We start from the raw sequence: 24,458 nt of genomic DNA, 5'->3' as shown, positions 1-24,458 counted from the left end.
ACATCAACTCATACTTGTCAATTAGTGGATCATAACCCAACTTTACCTTTAAGAATATTAAACTGGTTTACTTTTTTTGTTAACAAAAAACAATTGGGGACACGTTTTAATTAATAACCCATAATAATATATATAATCAGTATAATTTATAATACTTCATTTTTACGTCAAGATTGATGAACATTTGCTTTGTAAAAAAGAAAACTTAAGTTTACTAAAGATTGACTACAACGTTTCAGCGAATATGACGAGGTGTATCGAGAGCGGCTGAAAAGAATAGCTCCAAGATGGCGTGTAGATTCGCAGGAAACAGGCTCGTGCCACAGCCGGGTCCAATCACTTTTAGTTAAGTAGTTTGCAGACTTGAGAACACGTGGAAGGCAGAGGGTGATACCTGGGTGGTCGGAAGAAACGGTAAGGTGAGGATTCTCGGCAGGAGGAATTTGTATGAGACTGTACAAAAGGGGTGAGAAACCCCGAACAGCTTAGTTATTTATTGTCCGGGCCCAGTTTTACAATTTCGTAAGCGTGGAACGATTGGTAGACCGGCTACTACTCTCTGTGGTAGTGTTATCCGACTCGGGGTTGTGATATCTTGGCTATGATGTTGGTATTTGTTGTACCCCTTTAATCGTGTCGTATTCTTTTGTGCGTTTTATTGTATTGACTTGTGTTATCTTGAATCACATGAATGTTCTCATTCTGCTCCCCTGGTTTCTACTGTTGTCCAGTGATGGAATATCTTCTGGGATTCCTCACTGGTCAGCATGTCTTTATGTAATCTGGAATTAACAAAATAATTCTTAGCGCCCTCGGTTCCTGGTGTGGATTCCGGTGTCTTGGGGCAAATGAACGTTCCACAGCTGTTTGTACTTTCTTAGCATCTGTTGAACTGAATAATTTGTAACAGGAACAAATGATGATCGGAAACCTAGTTCCGTTACGATGAAATGATTCGTACGTGTAAAGCGCACTTATACTCATGAGTGTCTTGGCGCTATACGCATACCTCTGTGGAACTCTTTCTGGCTTTTCCCTGTGAAATGCCCACTCCTGGGCACCCCCAAGGTGAAGCCAGGCATCCCAGCGCTGTTGGGGCCGTTGTGGAGATAAAGCTAGCTATTGCCCAGAGTCGTTGGACCCATGTTTAGAATAGGCACCGAGGCGAGAAATATCAGGTCCGAGGAAATTGAGCCTGAGACCCGCCGAGGTGGGAATTGAACCCTGAACCTCTGCATCAGGGTCTGCCGCTCTAACCATTGAGCCACACTCCTCCACGATATAGACTGGGGTGGCAATCTTAGGCTAGGCCAGTTGACAGTTTGTCTATTTGGATAGGATAGTTGAAACTTTCTTTTATTACATTGTTGGCCCTGTCGGTTTATTATCTAAATTGCTCAGAACACTACTGAATGATGTGGTCATGCTGAACATGGTGGAGTTGAATGGCAAGCATACACTTTAACTGGTTCTTTAAACTATGATTATCAAATACGATGTGAGGGGTAGTGACTATGAGGCAGATTTATGAAGGCCTTGCGCCGCCGGTGCGTCATTTTTAACATGGGAAAAAGTGACGCACCGGCGGCGCAAGGCCTTCATAAATCTGCCCCTATGTTTTCAACTAGTTCTTTAAAATTGTCGATTGTGGTAGGAGGGAAATAGCAACAAGGTTTGCGAAAAGGTCTAAAAAACAAAAATTATCAACTGTGGTATGAATGCTCGTTGAAACGGAGTTCTGAATGGAACCTGCCACAACAGAAAGAGGAACAAGTATTGGTATTAATATAGAATGTGTCATTGTGCCTTTTTCGTTTTTTTATTAACTTTTGGCCATGTTGCACAGCATTTTGACTATGCTGTATAGCATCGCCAAAATAAATTGGCAAAACCCATGGGTCCCAAAGGCGAAACTTGTTGACTTTGAAAATGCTTGTTTAGTTTGACTAAGAAAGTCATGAGTGTGCAGGTGTTTTCCAGCTGTTATCTGCACCTCCCCTGCCAACTACCAACCCCGCTTTACAAGTGGCTGCTTTCATCATGTCGCAAGTTATCTCTCTTGTGCTTCTTTCTTCTCTGCCAGATTTACGCCCTCTGCGTCCTGCCTCTACATGTTGCTTGCTTTTCCTCCATCGATCCCTATGTAGCTCTCCCTCGTGTGCTGCCTCCGCACCCCCTAATCTGACACTCCCAAACAAAAAGAAAGCTACACCAACAGGAGTTCACTAAACAAAATGAGGCATGCAATGCCCTGCATTGGAACATACCCCCACCCCTAAATCCCCAACAGTCTTTCTATCCTCGCCACCTAAGGGAATGTTTATCTCCAATCTGCCCCCAGAGGAGGCAGAAAGCCCAGTGAATGCCAGGGATGTACTGGGAAACAAAAACAACAAGCATTGAAAATGCGATAGGTGTCGCCTTTCATCAAGTTAAAGCCATTTGCTTTGCTAATTGTATTGTATAGCAAAGCAAATGGCTTTACCTTAATAAAAGGCGAGACCTATTGCATTTTCAATGCTTGTGTTGTGTAGTGTCATGCGCCTCTGCACAGTGTTCTACATGACTTGTGCTTCATTGACTTTTTCAATGCTGTTTCTACAGAACATAATTTTTTTTCTTACAAAAATAATGTGTGCAGTCTGTATTAAGGTTGTCCAGTCTTCTTTTAGTTTGCATTCTCTCACAACATGGCAGTTGCCATAAAAATATAAGCTCGTCTTATCTCCACCCCTTTCAACAAACCTGTATTACAGGGTGTTCTGTTTTGGACTTTCTCTGGTCAAAATGGTGAACACTCCGCCATTATTCTAATGTATGTCTGCTCAGTAGATCTAGTTCTTTCCCTGATACTGGCCCACTCATGTTTTCAATTAACTTTTTTATTTTATTTCTCTTATGCTTTTCCTTCCATCCTTCACGCTGGTTGTGTGTGAGACGTGTGTGGTGTTGTGGGTTCCATAGACATTCGAGTTGTGCACCTAAAAAGGCTGAATGGACACATTTACATCTGCTATTCCTGGCCTGCTAGGGCATCACTGACTTCAGGGTTAAAATTAAATTAGGTTTATACGGTCACACCGGCAACAGTCTGTGTGTCGGCCATATATATACATGATCAGTGGTCTCAGCCACTCCTTTCATGACACTGCGTGATTATATTCTTACCTATACACCTCTTTTCATTTGACTTTGGCAGGTGACACCTGCCATTGGGGAGGGGGGGGGGGGTTCCACTGCTCGCCCGCAGTTCTTCCTTTCTTCACATGCCTTTCCATTTGGGAACAACTGGCTCCTGTACCTTATATTTTACACAGAGCTTTGAGTGCTGTAAATAGCAGGTGTTACTGTATCCTCGTTTTGTGGTGATTAATTTGTGATCTTTGAGAGGACAGCAGGCGTTGCCAGGATTCTCGCCGGAGCACCTGCTGATCCACACTTTATTCAATGAAGTAACAGTCAGCTCATTAGCTATTGCTAGGTCTGGAGACCTCGGAGATAGGCCAGCCTCCTTCAGACCTTGCTTTACGTCATTGTCATTAACACTCGGATTCAGCCCACAGTTGACATGCTTAGAGTAGTGTCAGTAGGTCAGTCCTCTATTGCTCCGTTAGATGTCAGTCACATTTTTTGGATCAGCCTACAGGATAGCTAATTGGTTGGTGTATTTTCCATCGTCATGAATGATAGCATTGGAGTGTCAATGTCAGTTTATTGTTAGTTAATAAACGCCATATCAATTTGCATACATACACTATTCAATTGCAATATCCATCCAAAAATAAAATTACTAAGAAGCCATGTTTTACTGTCCCATTGATAGGTTGGCATAGAGAGCTTCAAATCTGAGGACGCTTCGGTTGTAGCGGTGCCAGACCGTTTCACTCAAGGTAGACCCTTCACCTCCCCACGCACCCTGCGCAAAAAGGTCCTCTTGAACGAAAGTGCATAAACTGGACAGGCAGCAACGAAAAAGTGTCGTATAGTGCAGAAAGTTGTTTACCTAAGAGCGATCTCCTGGATACTGCAGCTAAGAACTTTAGGATTATATAAAAAAAAGATAAACTCCCAGGTCTGCCCCTCCAGTTGTACAGGCAAACAGCATCAAAGTGCTCAGCAGATGTTGGAAGAAAGAAGGGAAATTATGCATTTGTAGCTATGGAGCATATAAGCTTTCAAATGAGGTGTTCTGTGCACAAGTTCTGAAGTTGAGCCTCTCAGAGCATGCCCACATAGTGACTGCAAAGTGACTGCACCAGAAAAGAAAACCACCACAGCATCTTGAAGGGCCTTACTCCCAAAGAAACATGGCTGGTGCCATTGGATCTCTCGCTTCATTACCCTAACCGTCACACAGCACACCCTGGAGTTGGTTCTCATGTGCAAACAAACAAAAAAATGACCCGCAGCAGTGAAATCAAACTGAAAATACGGCGCCTCCATCATTATGTCAATCAATGGGCTTGTGTATAAACAAATATGGCCCCCTTGGTCGCTCTCCCCCCTCACTGCCAGTGCTTCGCTCCAAAGGGTATACCAGTTCTGTACTGTGTTTAAATGAATTCACAGCAGAATACCCCTGTAAGCTGGTGTCACTAAGTCTCTACTTGTTGTCCACTTTTATTCCACGCCATTTGTCACACGCCCACAGCGTTTGCTTCTATCTTTTCCTCAAGGAGTCCAAAGATTTAAAGAGGCAGTTCAGTTTGCTCCTCTGCCCCAAAGCCCAAAGAAAGGTTCCTGTTGTAATTGGGTCCAACCCTTAAATACATGCAGCGAAATCCGTTTTGCAGTTACTGGACATACATTCTGTATGGTTTTTAGAAAGTCCCTCTGTTTATTTTTTATATTGGTGCAACTTTAGGAAATGTGCTCATCAACCCGGAACGCAAAAGATAATGTCTCCAGGAGCTGTTCGGAGACGGTGCAGGCGAGCGAGCCCCTGGCTAATTTAGGTCGGACTTGCCAGCACAGCTGTCACCACACTTTGCGATCAACAGATGAAAAGTTTTACAGGCAAGAGTAGGTGTTATCACGGATGGACTGTGTTTTTCCCAGATGATCAACAGCGCAACTCAAGAACTATGCTGGTTTAAGATGCGTATTTCCCAGTAATCGGGCATTTTTCACCCGAAGAATTCTGTCAGGTTTGACCTGCCACAATTTATGGGGAGAGAACTGCGACTGTTTGGTTTTTGCTGGCAAGCTCCTAATTTCGATATGTAAAGTTAGATTCAGCACATATCACAATTAATTGGATCACTCATAAAAAAAAATCGATGGAAATGTATATGAAAAGAACAATGCTGTCCTCTACATGTAAATAATATATCGCCAGTAAGAGAATGCGATCCCTCAATGCATTTCTCCCTGTTTCTGAAGGAATTGCAAGAACAGCAGGAAAACCACAACAAAATACACTCTGCAAGAAACCTATTTAATTACTTGAAATTGTCCTATGCAATGAGAAAAGTCATTATAATTATTTAACGAGCCACAAAGTTGAAGTGATAGTTAAGAGATGATCTAACAAGTGATGCTCTTGATGCAAAGAAGTGCATAAAAACGTCAATAGTTAAAAAGTACTGAGAGAATAATGAAACAAGCACGATCCGCTTAAACAAGCACGATCCGCTTTCATTTCCGTTCGTCGCAAAATGATTTCTTTCTTTACTGGGCCATGTGTTTGAAACACATGGTCCCATAAAGATAAGAAAGCTTTTGAAAATAAACGGAAATCAGACAAGCCCGTCCAAGTGGAACGTCTGAAAGAGAGAAAAGTCTACGTCAGGAAAAGCTCTTTCCCAATGGCTGGCCACCGTTCAGCATAAACGGTGACACCGGCCAATGGGAAAGAGGGGCTGGGTTAAAGCCCGATACATGAAAGCCCTCTAAATCATTAAATCTCGCCAGCGAGACTGCGCATGTGCGCAACCCACACCAGCCGAGTCCTATAAAGGGTGCACATCCACCAACCCCAAAACCCCATGCAGTCTTTCTGACCCCTCAATTGTGTGTAGGGCCTTTTGCCCGTGACTGGAATGAACCAAACCAGAGATCGTGGGAAGAATACATTGGCTTCATATGGTCACAGCTTTTATCAGTTTCTCTCATGGGCCACAAAAGTGAGGTAATTTTGTTTATCGGCTGACAAGTGGGAATAGAAAGGTAATTAATAGAAATGGTAAGTATCTCTGCTGATTCAGGATCCTTCCCTCACAGAAACGTGAGGGGGGCGAAATCATTATTTTAGCCACTGTTTGGTGTTTGCAGGGCATTCGGAGTAAGAAATCGTTGTGGGCTCCATGCAAGTCATACCACCCTTGATTCTCCTGGATGTCCATAATTCAGGAATGTCTAGGTTTAGTTGGTTTAACAGAATGGCACATGACCCTAGGCACAAATATCGTAGCTACATACATCGCCAAAATGGATTCATTTTCATGGAGGAAAATTGGGGTCTCTACTGCAATTTGAGGCCTTTAGTGTCGTGGGCAATAAGTCGAGCCCAAACAAGTGGGGTATCGTTTTTCATTGGGAGAAGTGTGAGAATACAGAATAGCAGAACATTTGTTATTAACTGAATTTAGCTCTGTTTTTGCCTCCAAATTTAAGCCAATGTGCAAGAAAGAGCACTTTTTGCAAAATACCATATGAACCACATGGTAGCATGGGTAATCCCAAACTCCGATGATCACTATTCCTCGACTCAGTATTTGGCGATTTATAAAAAATGCGTAGTTTTTCTTCATAGCCATTTTTAATTCATTATATTTTGCCATATGAATTGCTTCACAGTTAGTGTGCAATGAAATAACAAGGTGCAGCTCAGTTTTAGGGTCTGGGTAGCGTGTTTTGGACAGCCATCGAACACTGTATCTTTATGGCCAGTAGGGTCTAAAGAACCTAATGGTAGATTACTTTTGTAAATTGGCCATTAGGGCAAAAAAAGATGCATGAAAACATTACCAATTGTCATTTCCCATACTTACTTTGATTATTTTTGGATTTTAACTATTAGGTTATTTGGGAAAACAATGAGCAATCTACATAAATGACCCCTTGCTGAATTCAGAATTAGTTTTCTGATACGCTTTGCTTTCCATCTGTTTCCACCACAAACTTAAGTTTGGTAGGAACCACACACAAATAGGAAAGTTAACTGCCCCTTAAAGTATTTTTTTCCAATTCTGCTGGTTCCTGAAAGTTGGTTAGATTATTGTAGTACAGTAAACTTTTTTGTTGATTCAATTTGTTTTTAAAATATATTTATTGCATTGTACTTTGTTGCCATTTTACCCCCATCGGGAAAAAAGAAGATATATATTTTGGCTTTTTTCTTGGTCCCCTTTAGGGGAATCCATAAACCCTACTGCTGCCTTTCAAACTCCAACATGTGGGGGAAACAAGGATGCACATTTGGCTTTGATACCTTTTCTGGGAAAAAAAATGAAAGCTTAAGGGGACAGTGCCTCAAATTTTCAAAAAGGGTAGGAAAAGCTTCAGTAGTTAAGGGGAGTGATTATAAGAACAGAGATCAACAAGTGCTGACATCTATGCTGGCTTCTATTAGTTGAGATTTTACAACATTATTGAGTAAGTGATCAAAGCACTTAACGTGTTTAGATTGTGGGCAGAATGCTAATTAGGTTTTGGAAGAGGAGAATGGAGTGAGGGATAGTTTTGTGGAAGGGGGTGGGTGGAATGTAAGGCCACTGGCCTCGCATTCCGTCCTCTATAAGGAAGATATCATGGTCTTCATTGCTATTCCCTTGGATATCCTGGAAGGAGGGGTGGAGTAGCTGCAGGATAGTAACCATGTTATTTGGCAGTAGCCTGTTTTGTGTCTGCAAGTTAGGCAGTAATGTTGACATTTCTGCTGTGAGAAATTGAGTTTCTTTCCGATGGAAGTCCCATAAACCAATGACCAAGGTTCAAACTGGAAGTACCTGACCAACGGTCCTAGCTAATGGAAACACCTCTCACATGGCAGAAATAATATGAACTTGAGGACTTGACATGTCAGGTCTTTAACAGAATTATTTTTTTGTGCTACAGCCCTGGAAATAAGAATTTGCACCTAACCCTTTAGATGACATTTGCACAGTAATAGTTAACCCATGCCTTCAAGAGTGTGTGCATTAACACATATACATCACTACAGTTTAGTCTACCCTATAACAAGTGGACAGGTGATCAGTATAACTTGATCTGTAAATGACAGCTTATCGCCTGTGGTAATGCCCACATTTGCAACCTGTCAAGACCGGAGAAGGATCCGAGACAAAAGATGGCAAGAAATCGCCGTTTCTGAAGTCTCTTCTCTTGGGCATCATAAGTGCCCATTTTCAGCCATTTAACCTTTATTTACATTACTAAAAATTATTACCCAGCACATGGCCAGGGCTGCTTGCAACCCAACATGTTATTTTCTGTGATACTGTGAGTGAATGACTTTTCCTGTATTGCCGGACTATCTGCTGTGTAAATCTTTTCTTTCACTATGCTACATGCACCCTTATTCACATGTACCCTCTGGTAAAGAACATAGCACCAGTTGTTAATTTGTAAAAAAAAAATGAAGTGCTGGGGCCCTGTCCGGAAGGCAACTGCAGTTTGCACCACTCATTGCTCCTGCCAGCTCTACAAATGAGAGTACTAGCATGATACCTAACAATCTCACTTGCAAGTATGACCATTCCGACAATTTCAGGCCACACAAAGTTATAATAATGGCGCGAGAGGCTATTTTCAAAGCAAATTGACTTAATAAACAAAGTTGTTGTACTAATCTCAAAATTAAACTGACCGTGCCACCATGTGGTGGACTATCACTAATGCCGGTGCTGAGCTCAAATTAAAGCACTGCAAAGCACTATGATGCCAAATGCAGGGCTCCAGCCCTTTTGGGATAACCAAGATCCACTCCTGCCCCGAAAAGAGGTAGTAAAGCAACAGTGCTGGGAATGGGTTGAGCACAAAGAACTTTCTAAACCCAACCAGGGAAACTGACAACAGAATGTTACTTTCACAAACAGGCCAGGCTATTGGAACCCTACCTAAACTTAATCCAGGTCCCCCAGGATAGGATGCTATACATCCAATTTAGGTTTGGCACTCTCCCTGTGGGCAAGATAACAGCTAGGTGGCACCCACATGTTTCTAGTCCGAGTATCTGTCCAGGATGTAAGGCACCAGTGGAGTCCATTGCCCATGCATTGTTTGCATGTCCGACATACGCGCTCCCCAGATCAGGAGGAAGGCACTAATGAAATAACCTTGAAATCGAGGAGAGGGGGCTCTAAGATCCAAAGGGATGGAGCTCCCAATAACTGAAAAATTAAAAATAAATGTTCCCTTTGGCCAAGACCTACATATAGCAATTCACACCAGAAATGCAACCACAGTATTACCTCAAACAAATATTAATTAGCAATTCACTCATAATGCATTAAAGCACTTGTATGCAAACAAATTAAAAAAATGTTTTAATCAATATAAAACTGTGCAGGGTTTGAGTCCAGACGGACAATTCATAAAACAGTTACACACACATGAATTCTGAACACAGTTATTCATATATCTAAAAAGCTGAATGTATAAATCTGAAAAGGAGAATGCACAAAGACAATCAACTTTGTCTTACAAATGTTAATATGGATACACTTATTGACAGCACAAAGCATGGGTCTACATTCCCTATCTATAACTAACTGCTGACTTATCCAAATTTAACACCAGAAAAACACTAGGCATCGATACGTTTCAGTGGCACATTCACAATAGGACCACCTTCTTCAGGACATAGATATTTTCTCTTTTATAAATGGATCTTATATCAACCATTAATCACACCTATTATGACCTATTAAGAGAAAATGCATATCACTTCAATGAACTTCATAGATATAAACAAAAGTAACTCATTCCTACATTAAAATCTTTTAAACATTTTATGCAACATCAGTTTAGTCAAAATCCCTTGAATATATAGTTCACAATTTATAAGTGCTCAAATCATCCCAACTCACATACTTTTTGATTTAAAAAGACGCACAACATCAGACCCTCATTATGCTACCTTTTGCAAGTCACCGGTGCATCTGCACTCCGGTGAAAGATTCTCCAGATCAGCGGGAGTAAAAAGTGGTGTTTCCACGAATTCTAGAAGACTTAGAGAATTCTCAGAATTAGAGAAGACTCATCATATTTGGTCCTACTGTGTTTATCAACATGGTAACAGTTCACTGGGACATCTTCAATGAATCCCTTTATTTTTACCTTTAAAAAAAAAAAAAGTCATCAGTTAATGAACCGTATATGCGGGTTCAGTGTTTGTCCAATGTTGTAAAAGAAGTAAAGAAGGTTATAAGCAATGTTACCCGATTTCCTACCAGAGTTTGTTGGCATCATAAGTTTACTTATTTTATTAATTAATGAATATATCGCCTTACTTTGTTACAATGTATTTTAAACTGGCCTCACTTTTAAGGACTGACTTGGGTATGTATCAGTCATGTATTGTTAATGTTTAAAAAACCAGAGCGCGTCTCTGTATCTGAAATTTAAAAAATAACATTTTAACAATCGGTGTCTTTATTCTAAAACGCCTACATTGACTATTGAAATTAGATGTTATCAAAGGATACGTCTCACCATGTGTAACACAAATAGCAGGTCTCGATTTATCCCGTCTACCTGGCAGCAGGATCGCGTTTTCGTGGCTAAATATAATGTAATCAATATGTACAGGGCTCGACAAATCTGTACTATTCCTGCAGGTCTAGTAACTTGGAAAATCCCCTCGACCCAACTGCAACCTACTTGACCCCTGCCTCTGAAAACGGAGCAAAAGTGGCAAGTTAACAAGATTTAATGGCAACTTTATTGCTCAGTCTTTTTGTGAGCAATAAAAGTGCCTTTAAATCTTGTTATCTTGTCACTTTTGCTCCGTTTTCAAAGACAGAGGACAAAAGTTAGTTTGTCTTCCTACTCGCCAGAAAGGGCGAGTAGGACCTAAAAATAGCTCGTCCTTATCCATTCTCCCTCGCAAATGCGAGCGGGCGAGTGGATTTGTCGAGCCCTGATGTAAGAATATATTTATGCACATGCATATTTTATCTACACTTGCGATCCCGTATAATGCCAATGTCTTACTCCCTTGTTATTTATATTAAAGCATGAATCGGGGCGGTCAATCCCTCCATCTAATTAAAAAAAAATCCCCCTAATGAGACCATGACATTGTCCGAGTATCTATCGCGACAATGCCCCAGAATTGTATAGATAGCGTCGGAGCTCTATATTCTGACACTAAAGCTACATAATCTATTTGATAAGAGGTTTCAATATTTCACACATGACACAATGGTCCTCACCTTTTTATTCCGACAAAATACGCTACTCCTGGTACCTTTTCTCGACTGTGGTTCGTCTGTAAATGAACCACTTCGGTGTACCTTCATTTTTTTAATCCTACCTTGTGCGTCCTTTTGATGTTACGTAAGTGGATCAGTCACGTAGTTGCTCTTGAAAAAAACTTATTAACACACTTTAAGCATCTACATATAGAGTTAGTCAATAATAGTCACCATTTTTAAATTACTCGTTGTTACAACGAAAGCTATTGATGTAAACATGTTTTGTCTCTCACTTTCTAACGCTGCCGGTCTGAACTTTTGTTTTAAACCCGTTCGGTGCGCCGACGTTACAGTAGGCATGTGTGGAGGACGGCCAGGTGCCGCCCAGAATACGCCCAGAATACACCCACTCCATAAATCACCTGCACCGCGGCAGAATTCGCGCCGCGGTCAATGGATTAATCAGGCACTGATCTTGGTATATAAGAAATAATGATTTAATCATCTCTGTATAGTTTAATGCCTTGACTACTGCATATTCATACGTATGGCACAAATGAACAATTTCAATTTATGACAATAGTATCATTAACAAATGTTAAATAACTTACTCAGGTTTTTATTTTCTTATGTACTAATTTTATGAAAGTCAAGGTATACTTTTGAATCCTGTTGTGCACGTACTGATCAAACCAGGCAATACAAATCCGGAAATATCGCGCCATATTTAAATACCCAGTGGCAGCAGGTTGTTGGGAATACATTATTCATGCCTTATTCCCTTACGTACAAAATAAAAGGGTATGGCTTGCTGTTTTATTAAAGTCACAAGTCTTGAATTTTACTTAGGCTTTTGTTTTCCTGTCTACTGGTTTTATGCGAGTCGTGATATAGTTTTGAGCCCTATTGTGCCTATTCCTATTAAATTATTCCATTTTGTAGGATAATACTCTTGGCTTCATTTGAAGACCAGCAGGAACTACTTCATATGTCTTCCCTATTTTCTCTAATCCTTCTTGTAATTTTGTGTATGAACAGAAGGGACTCTCAGTTCAGATCTATTTCTGCACATCTTGATTATCTATATACAGTAACAGGGATTCAGAAGTTAGGTGTATATTTTATTCAAAATATTAATCATAAGTAGTATGTTGATGTTATATTACAGTCAGTGATTCATTCAACATTTCCCTATTTATTTATTGATAACTCAACTCGGTCTAAGAGAAAATTCACATCCAGTCCTCCTTGATATTCAACCCATTTGATATTGTGTCTAAAGTGGAAATATATGTATTCAAAAAAAGAGAATTGGGGGGGGGGGGGACCAGGAGCGTATTGATGATCCAGTGCCCGTGCTCCACACTATACAATGAGTCAAACCACACTGGGGCACTGTTCCTAAGAGAGGGTAAGATGTAAGGAGTAATAGGTCATGGATTCGGGGATTGGAGTGAGGTGCTGGAAAAGACATAGCTTGTCTCATGATGCCATCCCACGCCCCGAAATATGTCATGCTTCGTCATCTGGCTGTTGCTCCTCGTCGGGCCGGCGGTGCAATGCCCTACGGGTCTCCCAAAGGGTCACTTTAGCGGAGATCTTTTAGACAACTGCCGTATGGTGCATGTGGGTGTGTGGGTGGAGTCCTTAGAAAAAGAGTGAAGTTGTGCGTGTAGTGAGTATTAAAATACCTAAGGGTGTATCTAAAGAACCTTTAATGAGAAGGTACCCTTGGTAGGATGAAAAGAACACGTAGGTTCGGGGTTACCAATACAGGCGTAATGTGCCCAGGTAACTAATTAGGTCGACATGTTTCACGCCTTCGATGGTCCAAAGGATCCCTGGCGTTTCTTCAGGACCAAAAATAGTGAAATTGTAGTGCACGATAGGAAGTAATATTAATTGAAGGGTAACATTAGCCTTCTAAGTGAACTGGGGGCTGCTCTCAAGGATGAGTGAGGGGGTTGGTTATAGACCCACCCAGTAGTTCATGACCTAGATAAAGAAAAACGGTGAAAATTAGGGAGACAAAATCAAAAACATAGCACATATTATGGTGATGTTTGCTTGGAGACATGTACTTCCACATAAGTTAAGGGAAGATACGTCTGAAGACAAATGATCGAGAGACATGATTAAAACTGTAAACTATGCCAAACAGTATTGTGATTCCTGTGTGATGGCGCATCACGAGTATGCTCAGCCTGACAAGGCGGCTCGAGTAGCAGATTGCAAAAACTCAAACCGGATAGTCGACCGCCCGCATACCATGTGTTAACTCCTCCCACAGGTGTCGGCTAACTGAAAACCGACTAAACGACTAACAGACTTGCACCAGGTACAAACATATCACACATGAATTATGCCATGGTCCCGTCATCATACTAGTAGTTTGAATACACCGAGGCTGGGTCTCAGATGATGTCGGAATGCTCAGCACATTTGTTACGTCCGACAATGTTAAAGTACTGCGGGTCTGTGGTTGGTAATAGAAAACGGAAATTAAATTCAATAGAAGCATCCTGTCTTACCTAACAGAGCCCAATAGGTGCTCCATAAGCAGTACATAGGAGGCGCGCACCTTAGTTGCGCTGCGTGATGAGGGCAAAAAAGGAGACCAATTACTCCCCTAGTCCGTGACCACACGGTCAAGTAAGACAAATTAGTTTACTTGCATCTTTCTTCTTAGTTTCTATATTTCCTCCTCTCCTGGATGGAGTTTTTTCCTTAATAATAAACTAGTCAAACTCTGTATGTTTATGCTTCAGTAAAGTGTAATGATCTACTAGAGGAGCGTTCAGCGTACCCGTTTTTAGAGCTGACCTGAGTTCCAACAATCAAAGTCTTAGTTCCATACCTGTTTCACCTACATATGCTACTTCGCATGGGCAGCGGAGAAGATACACCACATTGCTACTCCTACAGTCATTCAAGCTTGTAGATGTAATTGTATAACCATTATAGGTGAATGTTTTTGTCACAATGCAGTTATCACATTTGGAACAGTTTCCACATTTATTGTTACCCAGTGCTCTTCCTCCTTGGAGGGTGCTCTGTCTCATGGGGCCAACTTCCCTGTAGGTATGGACTAGGCTTTTACTTATGTTATCATTGCGCTTGAAGGCGAATAAGGGTTTCGGCAATTTAACCCCTTCATTCAAAATGCTCCATTTGGAGTTTACCACATTTTTTTAGTCTATTACTTGTATTGGAGAATTGACTTACAAATACAAATGTTTTCTCTGTGTTCTTTCCCTTTTTCCTACTGTCATTTGGATCAGGATTCAGCATGCTGTCTAGATTGTAGAAACTGGCACGGTTAAACGCATGTCTAATACATTTTTTCGGATGTCCCCTATCCACTAATTTAAGGATTCAGACTGTTTGTAAACATCATCAAGAGTTGAACAGATCCTCCTCAATTGGAGGAACTGTCCAAAAGGAATATTATCTCGTTGGGATTGTGGGTGATAACTCCTGTAATGGAGCAGTGTGTTCTTATCCGTGGGCTTGGTGAAAAGTTCTACTTCAAGTAATCAGAGGCTGCTCCTCTGATGCACTAGCTCTTTGGTCGCCGAATCCCGAGCTTCGTTCCACCACGGCTGTGTGCCGATTGAGTGGAGAGCTCATGGGGAGGTAGGCGGACCAATCGGGGACATACCAGCAAGCCGGAGGGCGGAGACAGGAGCCCGCGCCTCCCGCTATTTCAAGCCGGCACCGGTGAGCGCGCAGCCTTCCACATTGAAATCGCTGCCGCCACTGTGCGAGCGCTAGCATTTTTTACTGTGCTTTTAAATCCTGATGTTTAGTTTTGTATGGTGACAAGTATTTTAATTGCCTGTTTTGCACAAGTACATTCTTTGCACTGAGGACGACAGCGAGTTAGGCTGCTCCTCCTTTTTTAAGATTGTTTCTGTGTTTCTTGTCACACGCTGGGCTCACCTAATACATCCACGAGGACGACAGCGAGTCAGGCTGCTCCTCTGATGCACTAGCTCTTTGGTCGCCGAATCCCGAGCTGCGTTCCACCACGGCTGTGTGCCGATTGAGTGGAGAGCTCATGGGGAGGTAGGCGGACCAATCAGGGACATACCAGCAAGCCGGAGGGTGGAGACAGGAGCCCGCGCCTCCCGCTACCCCCCCTATTTACTATCATGTGCTGGCGAGGGCGCAGCGGGCGCGACGATGGCGCGCCGAAGGTGCGCCTAAGGTAAGCCCGTCTGCGCCCGTCCGCGCCTGGTCCCGGCGGCCCCTTTAGTTCCAACTAGACTGAGCCCACTCGCCTACAGCCGTGAAACCCTGCTCTCTCTGAATCCTGGCTCACACGTAGGTCTGAAAAGGTGCCCTCCGTGCCCCGATAGGGGATGGGAATGCAAGCAGTGCATTTTCCATCTCCCCCCCCCCCCCCCTTCCTAACACATCCAGCGCAGAAAACCCAGACCGAGCCTTTAATTAAAGCTGCCCTTATCAATGCCCGCTCTATGGTAAAACATGCCGATAACATATATGAACTCATCGGGGACAACAATCTGGACATTTTATTCATCACTGAAACGTGGCTCAGCGATTTCTGTTCCAGTGGTAGAATTGGCTGTCCCACGTGGCTACCGCCTGGCCAGGGCGGACCGCACTTTAGGCAGAGGGGGCGGCACTGCCGTAGTATTTAGGGAAGCATGGGCCTTTTCATGTGACAAATCTTTGAGTGTGCTGGACGGTGAAGCATTGGACTTCTCCTTTATTCTGTCCCCTCACTTTACCGTAGGAGGTACACTGATTTATCGACCGCCGGGGCCGATGGGTTCCTTCTTAAGCTCCTTAGGAGATGCTGTAGCGGAACGTGTGCTATGCTTTCCTAAATTTCTCCTTTTGGGAGATTTTAATATTCACTGGGATTCCCCCGGTTCCCCAGATGTGCTGGCCTTACAAGACCTTCTAGGTATAACACATTTAACTCAGTGGGTTACTAAACCTACGCACTCCCGTGGACATATGTTGGACCTGATTTGCTTCATCTTTAATCTGGCCCTTAAAGATCCCCAGCCGGTCACCTGGTCCGACCATGCGGTTGTCTACTTTTCCTGGGTCATGGCACGACCACTACGCTACCCTTCTCCTCTGGTTGGCCCCCCAGTAAGGAAGATTAATATCCCTGGTCTGGCTGATGCCCTTACGCAGTCTCACATGGCTCTAGCAAGCAATTTAGAGGCCCAAGTGGAACTCTTTAATGCCTGGGTCAGGCGAGGAGTAGAGGCTACTTCCAAACCCGCCACACAAAGCCACCGACGTGCTTTGCCCTCTCAACCCAGCGCTTAAAGAGCTAAAAAGGTCATATAAAAAATCGGAGAGGCTCTGGAGGGCTGCCTACGCTCCACAAGCTAAAGCCGACCTCCGTCTAGTCCAAAGAGAATATTATACTGCAGTCAAGACTGCAAAAGGTGCCTACTTTGCGACTAGAATCTTAAAGGCGGATAACAATGACAAGGAGATATTCGCTATAGTACAAAGCTTTCTGTCGCCTCTAGCGGAGCAAAAAAAATTCCGGTTTCCGCAGACCGATGTGAGGAGATCTCCTCCTTTTTTATTAACAAGATTAAGCTTATTGAGGAGGGATTTGCCGTGAGTGCTGTGCAACTCTTCCGGTGGAGGAGACGCCCGGCCCTCTTTCGAACAATTGCCTTGCCAATTTTTCTATGGCCGATCAATCGGACATTCTTACTCTGCTGTAATCTCTTAAATCAGGCTCCCCTGCGGACCCTTGCCCGGCAAGAGTTTTGGCTGGAGTAGCAGACCATGTAGTGACAGAAGTTACAGCTATAATCAACTGGTCACTGCAATCTGCAATGGTACCCAGGCAATGGAAGCAAGCGAAACTTCTGCCCCTCCTAAAAAAGCCTTCAGCAGACCCCCTTGTCGCAGCAAACTACCGTCCCATCTCTTTGCTCCCGGCATTGGCCAAAGTCTGCGAAAAGGTGATCTTTCGGCAGTTGAACACCTTTGTGGAGGAGTCGGGGGCACTCCACCCAGCCCAATCGGGCTTTAGGGCCTCCTTCAGTACAGAGATAGCCCTGGTAGAGGTGGTGGAAGCCATTAGGGAATGCACGGACAAGGGTGGCAGAGCGGCGCTGATCTTATTGGACCTCTCTGCCGCCTTTGATACGGTTGTGGAGAAGCGTGGCTCAGTGGTTAGAGGCGGCAGACCCGGAAGCTGAGATCAGCCGTGGACCAGGGTTCGATTCCCCGCCTCGGCGGGTCTCGGGCTCAAAAAATTCCACGGACTCGACAATTCTCGCTCCGGTGCCTACTCGACTCACGGGGTCACACTCTGCGACTCTGGGCAATAGCTTGCTTAATCTCCACTCCAGCCCCTCGCGGCGGGATGCCTGGCTTTCACCTTGTGAATACCCTGCCGGGGTATCTCAAAGGGGAATACCAGGACGGGTTCCCTAAGCAAGCGCCTTGAGACCCCTGGGTGATTAGTGCGCTATATAAATCGAAATACATTTACATTTACATTCCACATCAACTCCTCCTGGCCCGCCTCACTGACATCGGCCTCACGGGGGCCGTCTGGTCATGGCTGGAGTCCTTCCTGGACTCGCGGTACCAGCAAGTTTGGTGCCCCCACACTCCTCCTCGGCCAGGTTAGTTCAGACTGGGGTCCCACAGGGCTCTACATAGAGCCCACTTCTTTTTAACATCTATATGACCCCGCTGATCTACCTGGCCGAGAAGTTGGGTGCGAAAATAATGGCTTATGCCGACGACACCCAGCTTTTGTTCACTTGGGGTAACTCACAATTAGAAAAGACTGCAGCACAAAGGTGCCTGACGGCTGCATTCACTTGGCTGGCACAGGCCAAGCTTAAATGTAACGAGGGAAAATCAGAGATCATACTGTATGGCCACTTTCCTAACCAATTTATTGAACTGATCTGGCCTTCCGATTTCCCCCGTCCCCTCTCTGAGGGGGGCCCGGCCAAAAATCTGGGCATCTGGTTTAATGAAGATTTGAGGTTCTCAGAGCAGATAAAAAGATTGACGGGAGCCTGCTTTGGGACCCTTAAATCTTTGGGCAGAATTTTTCCCTTACTGCCCCAACCGGCCAAAGAAACGGTCCCCAGAGCCCTTATACTGTCCCGCCTAGACTATGCCAACGCTCTCTATCTGGGCTCCCCCTCCTATTTGCTAAACAGGCTGCAGCTCATCCAAAATGCGGCGGCGAGACTTCTGCTGGGCATTCCCAGACGCATTAGCATAAGATCCCAACTGGCTTCTCTTCATTGGCTGCCGGTGGCCCAAAGAGTTCAATTTAAGACTCTGGTTCTCACTCACCGAGCACTACACGATACCGGCCCAGTCTATCTCAGGGAAAGAGTGACGTTCCACGTGCCAAGCAGACACCTCAGATCTGCCTCCCAACGCCTGCTGGTAACACCGCGCTTTAGGCGCACCAGATTGGGCGGCCAATCATTCTCAGTTAGAGCGGCTACCCTCTGGAATGCCCTTCCGTTCAATCTCAGGGACACCAGAGACCTTAGCTGCTTCAAAAAACTTCTTAAAACTCACCTCCTCAACCAAGCTTACTAAAATTATGCTGTGCTTTTTCATGTGATCTCTTTGTGGTTTTCGCGCCAGGATACTCACGAGTAATTGTGTGCGTAATAAATACCCATATAACATAACATAACAATCCTTCAATGTTTTTAATCGTTATATCCAGAAAATGGACCGAGCTGCTATTGTAGTCCGCCGTGAATTTAAGGTTAGGATCACCCAGGTTCAACAATTCCAGAAATTGCAACAAGGTTGATTCCTCCCCTTTCCAGATAAAGAAGATATCATCAATAAAGGGGCGCCACATCAAGATGTTTTCGAAGAAGGGTGCCACCTCATTGAAGATGTGCCTGTCCTCAAAAATTTCCAACATATAGGCATGCTAAGCAGGGAGCACAGGTTGCTCCCATCTAGACCCTTTACACTGAAGGTTCAAGTCTTCCTTAAATAAAACATGTTGTTTTTAAGTACTAAGGTGTTGCACTCCATAATGAACTCCTTACTAGCACCTCTAAGATCATCTTCACGTAAGGTATCATAGATGACCTTGATTGTGTCATCCTGGAGGATATTCGGATACATGGCCTCTATGTCGAGGGTAACCAAAATCTGATTACAGGCATTGAAATGGGCACCCTTGATCATAGAGATGATGTGAGCTGAATCACATACATACGATCTCTGTTTGTGAACTAAAGTTTTTTTTTAAAGTATCGGCATGTTAACTAATGTGTTCTAGTAGAGATCCTATAAGCTAATAATAGGACTCGTAGGTGGATTTTGCTTGTTCTTGTGGAGTCCGTACATCGCTGGGATGATGGCATTCTTGTTGTTTAGGAATTTGTATTCTGCCTGACATATCCAGCCCTTCTCTATTGCTCCTTTAGTAACCCTCTCTACATGACTATTTAGTTTCTCCATTCTTGATTTGGGATTCTGACATAATATTCTCTAACCTCCAGTAGTGTCAGCATTCTTTTGTCATAGGCCTCAGTGTTAAAGACCTCCACCCTTGTCCGCGGGTTTGATAATCAAACTGAAGTCATTTTTCAATGAAGTCATGGCTATCCTATGATCTTTTGACATGTTATTCATATCTGGTGTGCCTCTCTGATTTTTCTTACTTTAGTTTCCACAACTCGTTCAAAAACGTAGACATTTTTGCACACCGGGTAATAGCCGGCATAAAGGTAGATTTATCCTTTAAACCCGAGATATTTTCTGGCCCAGTGTACTCCTTGTCTACAAAAAATCTGTTAAGTCTAACTTTACGGAAAAAAGCTTTTAAATCTTTTTCTAACGTGAATTTATTGACATTGGCTGTTGGGGCGAATGTAAACCTGGTGTGATTTTTATTTATTTATTTTATTTTTTTTCTGCTTTGTATTGTCTGGTTTGATCAGTACGTGCACACCACGATTGAAAAGCATACCAAGTGTGTGCTTCACCGTATAAATGAAGCACTTATAAGGAAATAGACAAGGTGTGTGTATCACCGTGGTGAACGCTCTCTTCAGCTTACAATAAATGACGTTTCATAGTAATGATTCCTAAGGTATGCGTGTCACCGTGGTGAACACATGGGTAATAACTTTCAAAAACAGGTGTGCATCTCACTGCCGGCCGCAGAGGTATGCTGAAATGCCTCCGATGTTAATTTCCCCCACAAATCCAGCCGCCGTAATAAAGAAACGCACTGACCAATGGCAGCGCATGCACGCCCAATATGGTGTCAATAAAAAAAAAAAACTGGAACGCCACCCCTCCTTACCTTCGCACTGACGCTCCGATACACGGCACATGAGATGGGTGCTGAGGGATAGGCGATGATGTTAAGTCCATGGTTGGCCGTTAACAACTTCTCCGGGCCAATAGAAACCGTGTCAAAATCTTTGTAGATGCCTTTCAACTGGCTGTAAAACACTCCGCCAGAATTCGGGACCCTCCTGTCTTCCTGACAGTCATTGAGTGACCATTGGCTGCGAATCTCTTGCCAATTGTATTTACAGAATTAAACATCCAAAAAGTCTCTGGCTTCTCCCTCTAGGTTCCTCCAAGTTCCTCTAGCTCGTCTCCAAATATGTTGGGGTATAAATTACTGCACACAGTCTACTACATTAACTTACCACAAGATTCAATTAGAAGTCATTATTTGCAGTTGACTGGACCGATAAGCGGTTTCACATGGACTGCAATGGAGCAGACGCAAGGTAGGCCATACAAGCTGTACCGTTAACCTTTCTATCCTACTGACTTAATATAATTGTTGAAGCTTCAAGTCTTCCAGCAATGCAAGACTCTGACATGGGTCCTACGGAGACAGATATGTCCTCATCAAGTTCCTTCAGAATCCTTTGCGTTTGGTGCCAAAACCTCACAGCAGAATAAAGTAGGATTCCGTAGTTGCTAAGGCCAACTTTTGGTGCGAGATGATTTGCCACCTTATTATTTGCTCTCATATGTAGTTCTTTTTTTGTTGTTCTTGAAATCCACCAGCAGGCCAATGCTAGAAGCTGAAGTCTGACAAGGCTCCATGTGCCCAGATACCTCAGGTAGCGGTGACGCCTTTTTCTGTGTGGTTAAAAGCTTGGCGTTATCCTGGGTGTCATGCGTAAGAAGGGTGCACCCTCCCTAGGAAAGTCTCTTCACCTTACACTAAACCTCTGGAGATGTAAACAAATTATTGTGCCCCAGATTTTTTTAACTGCTGGGATAATTCCTCCTGGTCATTCCTGCAGCCCTCATATGCTCAGTGTGGGTTTCTAGGCAGGAGGCTTCTCTCCAGCAACGGTTCTTGCATGGTCCAATTTACAGTTATCAACTGGCCGTTCTTGGAGCCGAATCTTTCTGTTTCCTCTAGCTGTAGCAGATAATATGAAGCCAACCAGTAGGCCTTTTAGAGTTAAGAGCAGTTCCAGTCCCTGGGTGCCGGCACAAGTCCTTGGATCTTATTTCTTCCACTTTTAGGCCGCTGTCTTTCCTCAAGATATTTTCTTCTGAAATCCAGTAATGTTCTGAGGAGTTGCTGGTGAGGTGCTAACCGTATCCTTTGGACTAGTCAGTGGTTGGAGAATTCCCACATGAAATCCTGGCTACTTTCTCAAATAATTAGCACTATTTTTCAGCGCCTTCAAAGTACCTTTCTCCTCTGTAAATATTGTGTATCTTTACTCAAATATGTGATTTGTCCTAAATGTGCTTGAGATTTCTTCTATCAGGTCATCTCTTTTGCCCTGGTATCGCTTCATTGAAACCTTTGTATGATAATTTGTACCCAAACCTTTTCTAATACTGCTTTTGGTTTCATTAATGCAAAGCAGACCAAATATATTGCATGACCAAAACGTAAGTAAACTGGGCTACTCCTACAAAATCTGAGGAAGGCAGAGACCCAAATGTTTACTGCACTTTTCTTCAATAAAAAAAGAATTTCAAATGAATGTGGATTCTATGATCTATTTTTCAGCAATGTTTTACAGTGTAGTATGTGGACAGTGTTTGAGATGGAATATCATGTATCACCCATGCTACCCTGATAAGCTGTTGTGGGATTTTGGATGGTTATTGTGTGTTCCATGGAGGGAAAGCTGTTCTGCCTTTCGCTTTGCCCTTGATAGTCTTTCCTTGATTTTTCTAACTTGACCTTCATGGCACACTGTATATCTCAGAGAGAAAATACGTTCTGTAGTGGGAGCAACTGCTTGTTGGCCATATTTACCAGGCAGTTTAAAGTGCTTTTTCTGTCGCACTAGATGCTAGGTATTTCATATTTCATGCCTATTATTGTAGTATTATACTTCTACCTATATTTTGAACATATGTATTGCGCAGATTGCTACCTCTAATATTAATATATTCCCAATTGTAACCAGCACATTTCACTTTTTCTGCACCTATTGCTACCCATATATTATTGCCTTTTACAGTGGTATTATATTGTATATTCCTAATTGTATCTTGCACGTCCCACTTTATCATCACCGGTAATGCACCGTTTGCTACCTCATATATGTTTCTTTTGCTGCTCACTAATGCCACTTGTTGTTTCATATAATTTGTGTGTGCAACTGTATTCTGTCACTCCTGTACCTTACATTTTTTGACTACTCACTATTGTCACCTTCGATTTAGATATTTTTATGTTCTGCACAGTTATTTTATTCCAGTATTTTGTCAGTATTATATTTCTACTTGTTCTGCACTTGTTTATAACCTACATCGAATTCACTCCTATTCTTAAAATGCACTGACGAATATCACACATAGACTTGTCACTGATGTAACCTGCACTCATTACATTGTTCCCTCCCGTATACACTGATTACTACCTCATATTTGTTAGCTGCTCATTGGTGTCACCCCTGCTCCATGTAACTTACAGTCCTCATCAGTATTCTGCTCCCTTATATCTTTATTGTGCACCCTACACACTTGTGCAACTCGCACCCATCTCAAGTGTTAGTCTTGTATGCACCGATTACTACCTCAAATACCTTGGCAGCTCACTAGTGTCACTTCCCATTATCTCACTATTATTGTCTGCATCTGTACTCTGCATATAGCATTATTGTGCACCCACTAGTGTCACTTTTGGCCCACGCAACTGTTTATGACAGTGCACCCTCCCTACTACACCTACCTAGACTGTCCTCCCATCATGGAACCCGTCGGCAAGCACACACATAGAATTAACTACCCACCCTCACTCACTAAAAAAGCCGCTAAACGCTTTAAACACAACTTCCTGAGGTCCCACCCCGAAACTCCCTTTACAGACACCTACTTCTCACCAGTCAATGGTTCACTGAACATTGATATCATCTTCCACACCACACGCAGAGCCCAATGGAGAAAAGCGTTCCTCACCTTACTCACCGTCTCCACCTCCAGGAATTTCGCGCATGGCCTAAAACTCTCAATCACACCATCACACCATCCCAACTCTTCCCGGGCTGAACCACCATCACTATATACAATAACGGGATTATCCTAATTCAATCCACAGATAAGAACCTGGAACTACTAGACAACCTGTTCCCCACGTTCAAACAACACCTCGCCAATCACCGGACCCCCACTCATAGCACCCTCAGGCCTATCACCCTTGAATTCACAGCCCCCAATCACAACCCTTCTAACCTAGCTCAACCCCAAAACGACACGCACCTTTCCTCCACCCCCGGCACCTTAGACATTCACCCACCTAATGTAGCTACCTCGCACTCCTCATTTACAGACATAGATCCCTCACCCACACATTCCAGCGGCACCCCCTCCCCCCCCACCAACCTCACCTTGTCCTCCTCTCATACCACACCCATTCCTGTCACCCCTGACACCACAGCCTCAAACCACACTCATTCTAACCTAGCCCAGCCACAAAACGACATGCACCTCTCCTTTTACTCCCGACACCCTAGTCATTCACCCACCTTCTGTAGCTACCCCACTCCCCTCAAGCACAGACTTAGATCACTCCCCCTCTTACACCAACCACCTCACCCCTTCCCCCCACACACCAGCCCCCATCCCCTTTCCTCTCAC

The 24,458-nt window shown here is 43.5% G+C and overlaps 1 protein-coding gene across 4 annotated transcripts in view; it reads left to right on the top strand.

Moving 5' to 3' along the window:
• Positions 1-301: 301 nt before the first annotated feature.
• The window catches only part of AEN (apoptosis enhancing nuclease), a 101,853-nt gene continuing 77,696 nt past the window's right edge, over positions 302-24,458 (top strand). Inside the window, exon 1 of one of the 4 annotated variants that reach the window (XM_078683184.1) lies at positions 302-414. The gene's annotated coding sequence lies outside the window, so the exon portion shown is untranslated. The other 3 variants (XM_078683185.1, XM_078683186.1, XM_078683187.1) reach the window with 3 other exon arrangements.

The sequence above is a fragment of the Lissotriton helveticus genome, chromosome 3_1, assembly GCF_964261635.1.
Source record: "Lissotriton helveticus chromosome 3_1, aLisHel1.1, whole genome shotgun sequence".
NCBI lineage: Eukaryota > Metazoa > Chordata > Amphibia > Caudata > Salamandridae > Lissotriton > Lissotriton helveticus.
Note: the sequence above shows the minus strand (reverse complement) of the source record. Positions and strands in the feature narration are given on the sequence as shown.